Source organism: Humulus lupulus, chromosome 6, assembly GCF_963169125.1.
Source record: "Humulus lupulus chromosome 6, drHumLupu1.1, whole genome shotgun sequence".
NCBI lineage: Eukaryota > Viridiplantae > Streptophyta > Magnoliopsida > Rosales > Cannabaceae > Humulus > Humulus lupulus.
This window is the reverse complement of record NC_084798.1, coordinates 182,809,322-182,824,875: the sequence shown is the minus strand read 5'-3', so window position 1 is coordinate 182,824,875 and position 15,554 is coordinate 182,809,322.

Here is a 15,554-nt window from a genome sequence, read left to right as displayed (position 1 = left end):
GATCAATTTTCTCTTCGACCTCAAGTCCAACCCTCAGCAGTACGGGACGGGCTTCTTCCATCTTTGTCACCAGGAGACCAACCGGACGTTCCTGAGTGACACCACACACATATCCAACGTGGGGCAGTACAGCAAGGAGTACTTCCTTACTCCGGACCTGACCAGCAACAACCTGGCCTTCGCTCGAGGAGGTAAGTGCTGTTATTACTGGTTGATACTTTTCAACAGCGAAATTTCCTTCATCTTTCTTAAAGTATACTTTGCCTTTCAGGCCCATGGTTACGTCCGTCCCCAACACCAGACATGGTGTTGAGGTCCAATGCACTGGCCAGGATGACAGACACAGAAAAAAGCGTCAAGTCCCCGATTACTGATGAAAATTTGAGGCTATCTGGCCTCCTGGCTCCTCGCCATGAAACAAGAGGACCTGTGGTTGCTGATGCCACTGCCGAGAGGGTTCCCGAGCAGCAACCCCCTGCGTCCCCTCCACGAAGGAGGCCGATGGGGGTTACAATCAGGGATCCCACGGGCAATCCTTCTGCAGAAAGGCCCTCTGCTCCTTAAGGCAAGGGGAAACAAAAGGCAAAAGAGCCGGTTGTGGACTTGGGGGAATCCTCCGATGAAAATGGTACAGTTATTTTGCTTTTAAATAGCTTGCCAATTCCCTGTCACTTGTTTGACGGGGAGGGCAACTTTACGTATACTCCAAATCTAGGGACAGACTTCTTCATGCCAGATAGTGAGTGTGTGACTAATAGAGTCAATAGTGTAGTGACCAGTAGTTGTAGCTCGGGTATTAAACTTTGTGACCTCTTTTCTGTTTTATCGAGAGTTTTTATCTACCTTTATCTTATCATTTGCATGTGTTTACTTGTATGCAGGTATGGCCACTCCCAACGTCTTTGACTTATATCAGGCTGAGGAGGAAGTAGAGGTTCCTCTGGTCTGACGGAAGTCGTCTAGGAGACACAACGGCGAATCGAGCCAAGGACCTCCTGCCAAAAAGAGTCGAACAGAAGATCCTCCTAAGGATGTGCCAACTGGGCAAACCTCTGCCCAGCCTTCGGCTCCTGCTGAGAAGGAAACTCCGCCTGCCCCGACGAATCCTCCGCCCGCAGCTGCCAAAGAACAAACCCAGCGGGACGAATCCCTCGGGGCCAAACTCTTAAACCGCGCCTTACGAGCAACCAAGGACCGCCTTGCACACATCGTGAGGTACGACTGTTGCAAGGACGCGATGGCTAAGGCAGAGACCATGGGGGTCGACCAGATTCTGAACAGGGCCCTAAATGAAATGGCCAGCGTAAGTATTTATTTTCTCTTTAGCTTCCGTCTTTTATTCTTTGCAACAGGCTCTAACTTTATCCTTTGTTCATAGGCTTTGCTGACTGCAATTGCTGCTCGCACCCGCGCCCAAGCTACTATCGACCAGGCTTGGGCAAAGGCTATCGAGAGGCACCAGGCGAAAGCAGCTGAGGAGCTTCAGGCTGTAGAGGCCAGGCATTCGAAGGAGTTAGAGGCGGTCACCCAGCAGAGGGATGTTGCGGTGACAAAGCAGCTGAAGCTTCGAAGGCAGTTATGAGTAAACAGAGGGAGGAGTATCAGGAGGCTAGCCGAGTCCAATATCGAGAATGCAAGAGACTAGGCGAGGAGCTCCAGTCCAAGGACAAGGCCATCGCTACTCTTGAGAGCCAAGTAGAGCAGCTGAAGCTTTCCAATGCCAAAGATTTGGAAAGGTACAAGAAAGCGACGCTCCAGTGTTTTTACAACTTCTGGAAAAACAATCAGGGCGCCAACTTCGGTTATCTTTCAGAAGATATTAGAAATGCTGAGCTGGCCCGCTGCACTGCTCAATTGGCAGAAGAGGAGGCAAGAGCAAGGATCCCTGGTTCCCCAAGCATCGCTGGTGCAGAGGAAGAAGGAGTTGTTGAGGATGCGACCAATCAGAATGCTGATAAAGACCCTCCTGCTCCTAATGCCTCTTGAGCTTTTATTATTATTTTTTCGTTCTCTAATTACACGACCCACGGGTCGTGATGTAAAGACAATATCTTTTTTTTGAATTTGCTGCATGGGCAGCAAACTTTCCTTTTATTCAAACAATTACATCCAAGCAGTGATGTTTGCGGTGTAAAAGATTGCCTTATAATGTTATAATATTTTCATTTACTATAACATTTGTCCGTATGACCGGACTTAGCATAATACTTTGGCTTGATTTAACAAAATATAAATTTTGAAAAATACTCTAAGTACCTTAGCATGCTTTCACTCATTTTGTTCATGTGTTTACATACCTCATGGTACGCTTTGCTATCGAAGTGCCTTATATGCCCCCCAAGTGATCGAGGAGCTTTAGGTCCTTGGTCACTTGCCTTGAGCATGACCTGTTCGAACATTTCTGCTCGGTAGGAAACGTAATACTTGTAATACAGCAAAAAAACACACGTAATGAACAAATACTTGTAAAAATAAATTTACAAGGGTTGTTAAGAACGACTGGCTACACACAGTCCCTTATAATCTCGTATTAAAAATGGAATAAACATGTCTTTACGAGTGATCCTAAAATAGGATCTTACATATATGAGTAATTGGCCATACAACGTGGCTAACCCTCTTTGCAAAACTTGTAAAAAAGTAAAATTTAATACAAGCCAGTTCTTTAAAAAGGACTGTTCACTGATAGTACTTGCGCAGGTGTTCTCCATTCCAATATCGTGGAACGTGATCTCCGTTTAAGCGTGCAAGTTTGTAGGTGCCCGGATGAAGGACTTCTTCAATCTGGTAAGGTCCTTCACAATTAAGTCCGAGTACTCCAGCAGTGGGGTCGCGGGTATTTAAGAAAACTCGTCGTAGCACCAAGTCTCCGACGTTGAATTTTCTTTCTTTGACTTTTGAGTTAAAGTACCGGGCGACCTTTTGCTAGTAAGCAGCAACTCGGAGTTGGGCCTTCTCCCGTATCTCATCGATTGAGTCTAGGGACTCCATCATCAGTTGGCCAGAAGTAGCCTTGCCTTAGAATTTTCTTTGCCAAACTCTGCCCCCCAGCATGATCCCCACAGAAGCCTTCATGCACCTTTTTCATGAGTCCCTTAGCCTTTTCTGGCGTAACGCATCTGAGCAGTGGCATTGAATACCCTCTTCGGTACATAACACCATCGACCAGTATGTACCTGGCAACCTGCCTTTGTAGAGTTCTGGCTCTGTTTCTGTCCGTTGGTAGCACACCGTTTGTCAGATACTCCAAGTAAGGTGCCATCCATGTATCCTCCATTCGAATTTCCATGTTGGTCTCGACCGCTTGTATGCTTGGCTCGCTCAATCTTTCTACTGGCACAATGTTCAAAGTGTCAGCATCTTTCGCGCTCGCGAGTTTGGCTAAGGTGTCTGCATTTGAATTCTGATCCCTCGGTATTTGCTGGAGGGTGTACTCCATGAACTGGGCTAGCAGGTGCTTTGTTTTATTCAAGTAGGCCACCATTTTTAAGCCTCGTGCTTGATATTCTCCTAGAACCTGATTCACCACCAGCTGTGAGTCACTGTAAATATCAAGCGTCTTTATGCTCATGTCTTTCGCCATTCTCAATCCAGCGAGAAGTGCTTCCTATTCGGCTTCATTGTTTGACGCGGTGAAGTCGAACCTGATGGCACAGTGAAATCGATGCCCTTCCAGCGTCATCAATATCACTCTCGCTCCAGCGTGGGATTCGTTGGACGACCTATCCGTGAATAACTTCCACAAAGGAGCTTTCTCTTGAGGCTCAGGCGCACTAGGCGATTCGCACTGCTCGCTGTCTGGGAGTTCTGTGAACTCCGCAATAAGATCAGCCAAGACTTGTCTCTTTACTGCTGCTCGCGGTGAATAAGTTATATCGAACTGCCCTAGTTCGACTGCCCATTTTAATAATCGCCCAGCCGCCTCCGGTTTTTGAAGGACCTGCCGAAGGGGCTGGTACGTTAAAACTATAATGGGATGTGCTTGGAAGTAAGGACGTAGTTTCCTTGAGGCCAGGATTAAGCAATATGCTAATCTTTCGATGGGTGGATATCTCAGTTCTGCCCCGATCAGCCTTTTGCTAACATAGTAGACTGCTTTTTGTACGCCTTCTTCCTCTTGTACTAGTACCGCACTGGCAGCAACTTCAGTAATCGCCAGGTAAATAAACAAAGTTTCTCCTTCGATTGGCTTTGATAAGATGGGAGGCTGTGCCATATGTGCTTTCAATGACTGGATAGCTTGCTCGCAGTCTCCTGTCCATTCAAACTTCTTATTGCCCCTGAGCAGATTGAAAAAAAGGGACACACTTGTCTGTTGACTTCGAAATAAATCTGCTTAGGGCTGCGATTCTCCCGGTTAAACTTTGTACATCTTTGATTCTTTCTGGCGATTTCATGTAGATCAGGGCCTTTATTTTTTCGGGGTTGGCCTCGATTCCTCTTGAATTTACAATGAACCCCAAAAACTTCCCTGATCCAACTCCGAAGGAACATTTGAGGGGATTTAGCTTCATCTGGTATTTGTTCAATACATCAAAGCACTCTTGTAAATCCTTCACATGTCCTTCTGCCTTCTTAGACTTTACCAGCATGTCGTCCACGTATACTTCCATGTTTACTCTGATCAGCTCCTTGAACATGTGGTTGACTAGCCGCTGGTAAGTCGCACCTGCGTTTTTCAGTCCGAAGGGCATTACTTTGTAACAATATAAGCCCGTATCGGTTCGAAAGCTGGTGTGATCCTCGTCAGGGGGATGCATGCTAATCTGATTGTAGCCCGAATATGCATCCATGAACGAGAGGATCTCATGTCCTGCAGTAGCATCGACCAGCTGGTCGATTCTTGGGAGTGGGAAGCAATCCTTTGGGAAGGCTTTATTGAGGTCTGTGAAATCCACGCAGGTTCACCATTTTCCATTAGGCTTGGGAACCATCACTGGATTGGAGACCCACGACAGATAAAATGCCACCCTGATGAACCCATTTTCCTTTAATCTTTCAACTTCTTCTTTTAAGGCTCTCGACCGATCCTTATCGAGCAGCCTTCTTTTTTGTTGCACGGGTGGAAACGTCTTGTCTATATTCAAGACATGGCTGATAACTGCAGGGTCTATCCCAGCCATGTCTTTGTGCGACCAGGCAAAAAACCTCCTGGTTCTTCCGCAAAAATTCCACCAGTGCGTGCTTCGTGGTTGGCTCTAGGTTTTTTCCGACCTTCACAACTCTGGTCGAGTCTTTTTTGTCGAGTTGGACCTCTTCCAGGTCCTCGACGGGTCCATCATTCTCTTCAAAATCCCAAAAGCGAGGATCTAGATCTCTATCCTCACTTCGGGCAACACCCTATTTGGTGACTTCATCACCGGATTGGGCTTGTGAATCAACTGCCATTTGCAACCTATCTGAGGTAGTGCTCTTCGATGTTCCCTTTTTTGCCTTCGTGATTGAGGCGTTATAGCACTCCCTGGCTTCCCTCTGGTTCCCCAACACGCGTCCTACCCCTGCTTCCGTTGGGAACTTCATGGCTAAGTGCCACATAGAGATGACGGCCCGTAGTTCAACCAGTATAGGCCTCCCAATGACAGCATTGTACGCCGAAGGACAATCGACTACTACAAAAGTAGCGAGTAATGTCCTGGTAGCTGGCACTGTACCTGTCATCATTGGTAGTTTGATTGATCCGGCAGGGGCGAGTCCTTCACCAGAGAAGCCGTATATTGTTTGGTTGCAGGGCTCCAGGTCCTTAACGAACAGTTTCATGCGTTCCAGCGAAGATTTATATAGGATATTCACTGAACTTCCTGTATCGACCAACACTCTCTTTACCATCATGTTGTCCATTTGGATGTCCACGACCAGCGGATCGGAATGTGGGAACCGGACGTGTTGGGAATCGCTATCAGAGAAGGTTATTTCACCCTCCTCTGATCGAGCCTTTTTTGGCGCGCGGTCCTCCACAGTCATCATCTCGATGTCCTGGTCATGGCGCAGAGTCCGAGCGTATCGTTCCCTGGCTTTTCCGCTATTTCCCGCGAGGTGCGGGCCTCCACAAATGGTTAAGAGTGTGCCAGTCACGGGGGTAGGCTACAAAGGTGGCGAGCGTTGGCGCGTGGGCGCTTGCTCGTTGCTACCCGGAGCTTCTTGTTGGGAATTTCTCGAGGCCCGTACGTATCTTCTCAAGTGTCCTTGTCTAATAAGGAACTCGATTTCGTCTTTCAACTGGTTGCATTCGTTGGTGTCATGTCCGTAGTCGTTATGATAACGACAGAACTTGGTAATGTCTCTTTTCGAAATATCCTTTCGAATGGGGGCAGGTTTCTTATAAGGCACACTGGAACTCGTGGCCTGATAAACCTCCCCCCGAGACTCAACAAGGGCAGTGTAGTTAGTGAATCGAGGTTCATAACAGTTACCCTTGGCTCATTTATTGTCGGAGGTGGAAGGCTCATTGTGTGGCCGTTTTCCACCATTATTGCCATTGCCGTTACCGTTCCCGTTGCCTTTGCCGTTAATTAGGTTTGGATCCATTAGCGGCTTTGGCGGGCTTGGCTGCTTTCTTATCCTTGCCTGAGGGCTTTCCGTCGTCGGCAATGGCATCTTCGAGCTTGATGTAACGATTAGCCCGGTCCAAGAATTCCTGGGTAGTTCTAACCCCATCTTTGCGGAGGCTCTTCCAGAGGGGGGAGCAACGCCTAACCCCTGCGGTTATGGCCATCATTTTTCCTTCGTCCCCCACCGTTTTTGCTCCAGCTGCTGCTCGCATAAAGCGCTGGATGTAGTCTTTCAGCGATTCTCCATCCTGCTGTCGAATTTCAACCAGCTGGTTTGCCTCGGTCGGATGCACACGACCTGCATAGAACTGTCCGTAAAAATCCCTAACGAACATCTCCCAGGAAACTATGCTTGCAGGAGGGAACTTAAAAAACCACTCCTGTGCAGCCTCAGAAAGTGTCGCAGGGAAGATCCTGCACCGAGCGTCTTCGGACACTTTCTGAATGTCCATCTGTATCTCAAACTTATTGACGTGAGATACCGGGTCACCGTACCCATCAAAATTTGGTAGCGTAGGCATCTTAAACTTGCTAGGAGACTCTGCTATAGCTATCCTCTGGACAAAAGGAGTGCCTTTCCTCCTATTGTGGTCGATGTAAGACATCCTTCCCCCAACCAGCTGTTGCACCGCCTGGTTGAGGGCATCTATCTGGGCCTGTACAGCGACAGGAATCGCTGTGGCCTCTGTTGCTGGGGGAACATTCTCACCATGCCGCTCGCGACGATCGTTGAGTACATCTCTCAAATCCTCGTCTCTTCTCCGCTGCTCGCTACCCCCGAGCCAGTTGAAGACGTTATTCTGTCTGGATTTCCCCCCAGCGTCCCGTCTGCCAGTTTGGTCACCCTGAGGTGGTTGATTCCTGTTTCCACCTCTTTCGTCATTCCTCCGACCGGCATTTCCTCTGCCGGAGTCGGCTTCATTATACCCATGGCCATCTCCAAATCTTGATTGGCTATGGTGGGATCGACTGTTCCCTCGATTTCCATCCCGGGCTGAAACGTCCCGAACGTTAGAGGGTGGCCTGCGCTGATCATGGTGTCCTCGTGCATTATCATGCCGTGGGGGACCCCGAACCGCAGAGCCTAACTCTGAGTTCCTCCTGTTACCAGGAGGATTCTGACCTCTATTCGGTAGGTTCAACTCGTCCCCCTATGGCGTCTAGGATTACGAGGCTGATGCCCGGTCCTATTCTGCCTCTGATGCGGGGGATCGCCGCGACCAGCATGGGATGGAGGCTGTGCCTCAGGGTCCTGTGGGACATCGTCATGAGGCCCCTGAGGCTGCTCGGGCCTTTGCGGGCTCTGTGGTTGGATAGGTGGGCTAGGATTGAGACTCCTGTGGGGAGGCCCATTTGCTGGTTGATCAGGCTGCGAGACAGGTGCGGCCTGATTCCTAGCCAATTGCAAGGCTGCCTCTAAGGCTGCCATGGCCTCGCTCTGGCGGCGGTCCATCTCCGCCTGCCTCTCACTTAGCTCTGCGCGCTGCCGTTCAATCTCTTGCTGCTGCCTTGCCATAACTTCGGTAGCAGTTTCTTGACTGGCCCTCAGATTGGCCAGTTCTTCATGCAACGCCCCCAGAGTACTTTTCAGCGTTGCGTCATCCATTTCTTCCTCCTCAAAGTCCAAATGTGGCTCATCCTCAGGTACGCTTGCAGGAGGAGGAGGAGGCGGGTTTGACAGTGCAGCGGTGGCCACCTGTCCAGTTTTCCTTGCCGTTTTCGCCATTGGTTTTCTCAACGGTGACAAATCAAGCTCTCAATGAAAGCACCAGAATGTTGACCCTGATTTTGGTCAACTCACACGGAGTCAGAATATGCTTAATGTGAATGAATGCGTTGAAAAGAACGTAATAGCGAAAAGGATAAGAACACGATATTTTATAGTGGTTCGGCCCCAAGATCTGGTAATAACCTACGTCCACTTAGATTGTCATTGATGTGAGAATCAAAGGAGTGATCAAAGAACTAGGGTTCAATGAGTTTCACTAACCTTTGAAGAACAATACAATATTTCCAGTAGAATTACTCTAGTCTCAAATGATTCAAAAGCCAAAAAAAGTCCATTCCTTGAGCTATCTTTCTCTATTTATAGGCTCAAGGGAGATTACATGAATTTGTTACAGATATTATCTCCTAAATAATCGGATACTAGGAGATTGTGGGAGTTAATTTCGGGATATACAGAGATCTTTATTGGAACATCATGCTGCATGCGGAACCATCGACCAGACTGGTCGCAGGAAAGACTGGACTGCCTACTGCCTATAATGTGCCTTCTGGTCGATACACTAGCAGAGTTCCTCCAGATGTCAGCCACGTGTCCAGGGATCACTTGCCACGTCATCAATGCCAGTCTTTTGGATAACAGGCTCTATCTAAATCTTAGGAATAACCATGCTCATGACAAGTGTCATATTCTTCTTAGCTCTATCTAAACCTTAGGTTATAATAATTATCATATTAATAACCAGCAATATTAATCAAACCTTATGTTATAATTAATATTCTTAAACTATAGGTTAAACTTATAAAATCCATAACTATTGCTAGGAGTTTCCAACTAAGTCCTGGCTTGAACCAAAATCCATAGTAATGAACATACAACTAATACTAGTTACTACTACTACTACTACTACTACTACTACTACTATCTAACTAGCTAAGTAAATTCTGGGACTCTACAAACATAATTCTGAAAATAGTTTTTTGTTTTTTGTTTTTTTGTCTACATTTTAAAACAAAATAATGACAATCAATAAATATTGGATGTCAGTGGGTAAATTATCAGTGAAATATAAGGATGAAGTTGAGCATTTCTTGGAGTTTTGCGCAAAAAATGCTCAAAATTCTAATAACATTTGCTGCCCTTGTATTAAGTGTGGTAATGTTCAAAGAATGAAAACTATTGAGATAAATAATCACTTATTTAATCAAATATGGTATCCACTACGCACAATAATAAAGTAACGCTAGAAAATATGGAATGGTGGAGTGGTTACGGAGAATACTATATTTCTATAATCATGTGATAAGACCACTTCAACCCCGCCAAAAGGAAAAAATAGTAATTATTTACATTAATTGACATGGTATTTATGAATTTTTTCTTAAATAAAAAAAGAAACTATATTGTTGTCCATATAAAAGAATGAATGTGTGTATATCTGCCCATGACTAAGTCACCTCTCCATCATATTCTACTCTTATTTCAGCTTTGCATGTTTTAATAGTTCAAGGCATTAAAAACATAGTTATTATGATACAAGTATTTTAGTGTACATATATGAGTGTTTTAGTGTATATATTTTAGTTACTATCTTGATTTTGAACTATGATGACTTATGTTAATTTCATTTTCCTAAGCACTTTTTTTTGTTACTATCTTGATTTTAAACTATGATGACTTCTAATGGTGTCTCAATTTGTCAATCTTATCTATATATATGTTTTATGTTGGATTTAATTCTTTATTCAATATGATGTATTTTTGGTTAATAGGATTCTGTTTGTTTGACTGTACTTTTTCTCTTTCCATACACAATTTGTTAATAATTATAATAATATATCATGACCATTATAATAAGCATTAATTCCTGATAGTATGATATATTATTTATATTCCCTTTTGAGTAACATATTATTTTATTAGATAAAAACTTAAATGAAATAATTAAACTGCATAAAATTCACTATAATTAAATTTATAGCTACTTAGTCAATGCTTTCTCCAAAGTGTAATGAGAATAAATTGATTTTTTATTCCTTTGTTCTTCTGAAGCATTTTGACTATGTCTTATTTTGTGGCTGATTTGAGAATTTTAACAAATTGTTATAAAATGATATTTGTATTTTTCCACATATGTATGTTATTTTTCACAAATATATTAAAGGGTCTTATGTATCTTATTAACAATTGTATGGATTCCATTTCACCAGTTAAAGCATGTGTTCTTTGTTATCTTTTTCTTCATATTTTTTAGAATCAATCGGTCAATTTAATTCCTATAACCAATTAGAATTTTTTTTAAGAACTAGATTTCACACCTAAATAAATTATTTTACACTGATTCTAAATTGGAGAGTTTGATTTTGAAGTTAATACTTCTTTTATTATTGGTTTTCCAAATAAAGGTGAAATCTATTAATCAGAGGATTGTGCCATCAACAAAAAGGGTAGCTGTGATCTTAGATACTATGAATAATTGTTGTATGTAATTGAATTTTGTTAGCTCTTATTTGTGTTTTTACAAGAGAAAGAGAGAGGTATTTGTATGGGAATTGATTGTTGATAAAGGCAACTATTGTTGAGAAACTCTCATTAATTATTTTTTGGCCATCGTCTTGGATTGAATATTCATTTATACTAGTTATATATAATTTTGATTTGTTGATATTTTTTGATATATTATTTTATATAAATAAGTAGTAATTTTTTTAATTTCTGGTATGATATTTAGCGACAGTTAATAACTGTCGGCGTAGAGAGTAATTATGACAACTAAAAATTGTCGGAGTAGAGAACAATTACGACAGTTAATAACTGTCAGTGTAGAGAGCAATTACAACAGTTAAAAACTGTCAGGGTAGAGAGCAATTACGACAGTTAATAATTGTCGGCTTATTAGAGAGCACTCACGACCGTTAAAAACTGTCGGCGTACCTACCCCTATGCCGGCATAGGAAAATAAGACAGTTAGCCGACTGCAGTCGTTGCTCAATAACGACAGTAGAAAACTGTCGTGAAAGCCCAATTTTATAGAAGTGGATAAAAAATTTAAATTCTTATTAGTTAGGTTGTTAATTTTAGATGATAAGAATATTTTTGAATTGGTATTGTAGATTATAGTTTATATATGTGTTTGAGCATGTTTTTATAGATGTATTGAAAAAGTTTAATATTTGTATTGTTTTTGAGTATGTGTTTATAGAATCTTAGTATTCGTGTTAATAATTTTAGTATTTTTTTAAAACAAAAAAAAAAAAAAAAACAAAAACAAATTGCATGTGTGTGTTTGATTGTGTAAAATTGTATTGTTAGTTTTAGGGTTCAGATAAATTTATAAATTAATTATAAATGTAATTTGTTAATTGAAAATATTGTCATATGTTTATTATTTATTTTAATTTATGTATGTATATTAGTATATTTATGTTACTTATTAATATTTTACTTGTGTTGCTCCAAGCTTGATGCCAATAGATTTAATGGCTTCATATGCTAGAAAGGATCATGGCACTTTAAGGTATTTTCTCTTTTCTACATAACTACTTTACTTGTTTATGAATTTGTATATATTTAGCATAGATAGTGTACTTTGTTTTTATTGTTGATTGGATTGTAATTTATATGTTAGGTTATACATATGTGTGTTATATGATTGATATTGAATATATGTTGGTTAAAAGTGTTTGTTTTGTTTTCAAATAAGTGTGGATTTATATATGTGTTGGTATCTACTATGTTTGAATGTTAGTCTTAAAAATTTATTTGGATTTATATATGTGTTGGTATATATGGTTTACTTTGTTTGATGTTAGAAATTAATTTATATTTTTTCTAATTATTTATGAGTATTAAAAATATTAAGTTATTAAGTATGTGTTAATATGATATGATTTGGTAAGATTTATAATTCATTTAGAAAATATTTTTTTTAATTTTGAAGAAGACATACAGAGATAACATGTCGTCGTTGTATAGGTCCCAAAATTTAATTATTTTTTTAATTCTGAAAAAACCTAGAGAGACGATATGTCGTCATTGTAGGTCCAAAATTAAAAAGAAAAAATATTTTGAAAAATACCTACAGAGACGATATGTCATCACAATATGGTCCAATTTTTTTTAAAAGACACTACTAGAAATATAGGTTTTTACTTCGGTTTTTATAGTGAGCATACAAAAAAAGCGAAGTAAAAACCTTTTCAAACTCTTTTACTTCGCTTTTCAAATTGGCGCTCTGAAAAAAATTACTTTCTACTTCGCTTTTTTAAAAAAACGAAGTGAAAAATTCATAGTGGAGAGGGCCGTGTTTGTTTGCACAAGCCCTTATATTATGTTTAGAGATAGTAAAAATGCAAAACAATGGCCAAACCAAACGCGGCCCTTGTGCACTTTTAACTTCGGTTTTTAGGTAAAAACCGAAGTAGAAAGTGTACCTTCCACTTCGGTTTTTACCAAAAAACCGAAGTTAAAAGTCTCCAAGGGGTATCACTTAAGGACCTTTAACTTCGGTTTTTTGGTAAAAACCGAAGTGGAAAGTCCACTTTCTACTTCGGTTTTTACCAAAAGCCGAAGTTAAAAGTGCTTTATAAGTCCCTTCCCTAGACCCGAACAGTCATCTTCTCAAAACCTCTCTACCCTCTGTGCAAAAAGAAACCCCCAAAACCTCCATTAACCACCGTGAGCCAACACCCATTTTGATTCTCCAAGCCTTTTTTTTTTGTTTTTTCTTTATTTCTTGCAATATTTCTACCCTATAAACCGAAATATAGTCCAAAAATCTTTTTTTTTTTGTTTTTTAGAGAAAAAAAGGCATTTGGCCGTGGGTTTTTTCTCCATTTGAAAGTGGTGTTTCTTGCCAGATTTTGACCGGATTTTTGACATTGCAAGGGGATTTTGAGCTTCAAAACAGGTATAGATTACTAAAATGTGGTTTTGATGATAATTTTTTAATTTTCTATGTTTTTTTTAATTTTTTTTATTATTCCGAATTTAAAATTAATATAATTAATATTTTATTAATTTTTATAATTATTTATTTATTTTGTTAGTTTAAATAATGTGATAAAAATTAGGTTTATTATAAATATATATATATATGCATATTAGTTAGTTTTAGAAATTTTTACAATAGATAAATTTGTTTTTTAAATATTTGAAAAAAAATAACTTGAAGATGATCAAAGTGTTGTTCATTAGTTTCATTAACTAGTTTGATTTTTTTTATTTATTGATTTGATAATTAATTATGTAATGTTTTAGTAGGGTCGTTGATTGAGTGGTGAACTTTGTTGTTCATTTCGGGTGCATTGAAGATTAATATTGAATGTTAGTTATTTTTTGTATTTATATTACTATACGATTTATGTATAAAGATAAGACTAATGTAATCATGCATATTAGATTTAGTGAAAGTTATGTTTGAAAATTAGTGAAGTAGGCTCTGGGAAATTTGCGTGCTGTGGTGATATAAGGATGGATTGATTTATGCTTGATTATTTTGTTTGTTTGTGTTGTTGTTATAAGAAATTTTGAAATTGCGGTATGCTATAGAAACAGAGGATACTCTGCCGAATTTTTAAAAAAATTTATAAGACTAGAACCTAATAATGATAGATTCATCTATGCTTGATTATTGTGTTTGTTTTAAATGGTTTTATAGGTAATTTTTAAATTACGGTATGCTATAGAAACAGAGGATACTCTGCCGAATTTTTTAAAAAATTTATAAGACTAGAACCTAATAATGATGGATTCATATATGCTTGATTATTGTGTTTGTTTGTATTGATTTTATAGGTAATTATGAAATTACGGTATGCTATAGAAACAGAGGATACTCTGCTGAATTTTTAAAAAATTTTATAAGACTAGAACCTAATATAAGTTTTTTTTCTAACTTATTAGGAATTGAATATTGTTATTAGTATGGATAAATCATGGATGCTTGAGAGGAGAGAAACATCACAATTTCAAGATGGATTCAACAAATTTTTAGAGTTTTGCCTAAAGAATTGTAGTGATCCACAAAAAATTCGTTGTCCTTGTATCGATTGTGGTAATGGAGTAAAGGGGAATATTACCATGATAAAGGATCATGTATTTTGTCGGGGATTTGATATGAGTTATAGTAAATGGTATTGGCATGGAGAATTATTAAATGATGACCCATATCCATTAGGTAGGCGAGGTGTAGATGATTTTGAGAGTAATGATTTTGATGATCATCCTATAGAATTGCTTGATGAAGCACAAGAAGAGTTTTTTCATAATCCAGAAAAATTTGATAGTATGGTTAGAGATGCAGACAGACAATTGTTCAGTGGTTGCAATAAACTAAGATTGCCCACAATGGTTAAATTTTATAACATAAAAGCAGAAAATGGAGTTAGTGATAAGTGTTTCAGTCAATTTTTAGCTGCTTTCAAGGAGATTTTGCCGCTAGAAAATTGTTTTCCGGAGTCTACATATGAAGTAAAGAAAACATTAAGTTTGATAGGGTTGAAGTATGAGAAGATTCATGCATGTCCGAATGATTGTATTTTATATCGTAAGGAGTATGCAGACATGGACGCTTGCCCAGAATGTGGTTTATCACGGTACAAACCTAACAAAAGTAAAGAGATTAGGAAACTTATTCCTCAGAAAGTGCTATGGTACTTACCTTTGATTTCGCGGTTGAAGCGATTATATCGAAGTGCAGAACACTCTAAGAACTTAATATGGCACGAGACTGGACGAGTGAAAGATGGTAAACTCCGGCATCCTGTAGATTCACAGGCCTGGAAGAAGGTAGATTATATCAATCCAGAATTCAAAAATGAACTAAGACATCTTCGTCTTGGTTTAGCTGCTGATGGAGTAAACCCGCATAGATCTGTTAGTAGTAGGCATAGTTCATGGCCTGTCTTCCTGGTTATGTACAATCTTCCTCCTTGGTTAGTGATGAAAAGGAAGTTCATGATGCTTTCATTAATGATTTCGGGCCCAAAACAACCAGAACATGATATCGATGTTTACTTGGCACCATTAATTGATGATTTGAAAGAGTTGTATGAAATGGTGTTGAGGCATATGATGGTTTTAAAAAAGAAGTGTTTAATTTGAAAGCGGTGTTGTTATGGACTGTTAATGATTTTCCAGCATATGGTAACCTATTAGGTTTAAGCACAAAAGGTTACCAAGCTTGTCCAATTTGTTGCACCAACACAAGGGCCCGTCGCTTGTCAAATGGACGCAAAATGTGTTATATGGGTCATAGACGATATTTGCATTTAAGTCAT